This window comes from Phycodurus eques, unplaced genomic scaffold, assembly GCF_024500275.1.
Source record: "Phycodurus eques isolate BA_2022a unplaced genomic scaffold, UOR_Pequ_1.1 contig_24, whole genome shotgun sequence".
Taxonomy (NCBI): domain Eukaryota; kingdom Metazoa; phylum Chordata; class Actinopteri; order Syngnathiformes; family Syngnathidae; genus Phycodurus; species Phycodurus eques.
The window spans coordinates 47,002-47,895 of record NW_026904021.1 but is presented as its reverse complement, the minus strand read 5'-3'; the positions used below and the strand labels follow the sequence as shown (position 1 = coordinate 47,895).

General features: G+C 39.3%; 1 non-coding gene across 1 annotated transcript; it reads left to right on the top strand.

The window, feature by feature from the left end:
* Window positions 1-553: 553 nt before the first annotated feature.
* trnav-cac (transfer RNA valine (anticodon CAC)) lies at window positions 554-626 on the top strand. The gene has a single exon. It is a non-coding gene; the product is annotated as a tRNA-Val (tRNA).
* The last annotated feature ends 268 nt before the right edge of the window (window positions 627-894 follow it).

Below are 894 nucleotides of genomic sequence, written 5' to 3'. Positions count from 1 at the left end.
TTGTGTTTGAACATTGTTGAGATTCTACAAATGGATTCATAAAATAGGTGTTTCATGATGTTATTTCAGTACCTCAGACAAACAAAGCTGATCATCTAGTTGTTGTTTTAATCTCATTTAATTGTTAGTATTAATATTCTGGTCTTTGTTCTAACTCGTAGGTGACGGAAAGAAGAACACTTTACGCTGAGGCTTTTTCTCTGCTTAGCGAAACGTTGATCCCAAACGTGTCTCTTTGTTAGCATGCTAAGCTAAGCTAAACTAAACTAAGCTAGGCCGAATGGCTTCAACGACACATGGGCCTGTGCGCTCGGAGGATGTGCCCCAAACTGCGGTGGCTGTTGGAATTTCTTCGCATGCCCTCTGGCCTGAAGGGAGCGTCTCAGACTTTTCCAAGGCGACTGAGGAGAAGCGGGAAGGAAGATGAGCGAATGAATCAATGATTGATTACTCCACGATTTACCGTTCAAAACAACGTCAAATGCATTATTTTTTTTGCTGGCTGGCAGCTCCAAAAAGTACTGTTGGGACGGTTGGACAAACTTGTAAAGCAGTTTCCATAGTGTAGTGGTCATCGCGTTTGCCTCACAAGCAAAAGGTCCTAGTTTCAAAACCGGGTGGAAACAAGGGTTGTTAGTTAATTTTTTTTCTTTTTATCTGCCATGAAAAACTATGGTGAGAGATTTATATCAAAATATTTGACACAAATATATCTGAGACTTACATACGTGTTTTTCAAATCCGCTAATATATCTGCAATTTACACGTTTATTTTTATGTTTTCTGTGCATTTATCATGACTCATCATTTGTAAATATTCAATTCTGTTTGTGTATTGTTGATGGTGCGTTTGTAGATCGGCGGGCACGTGCATTTATTTTTGAGACAAACGGA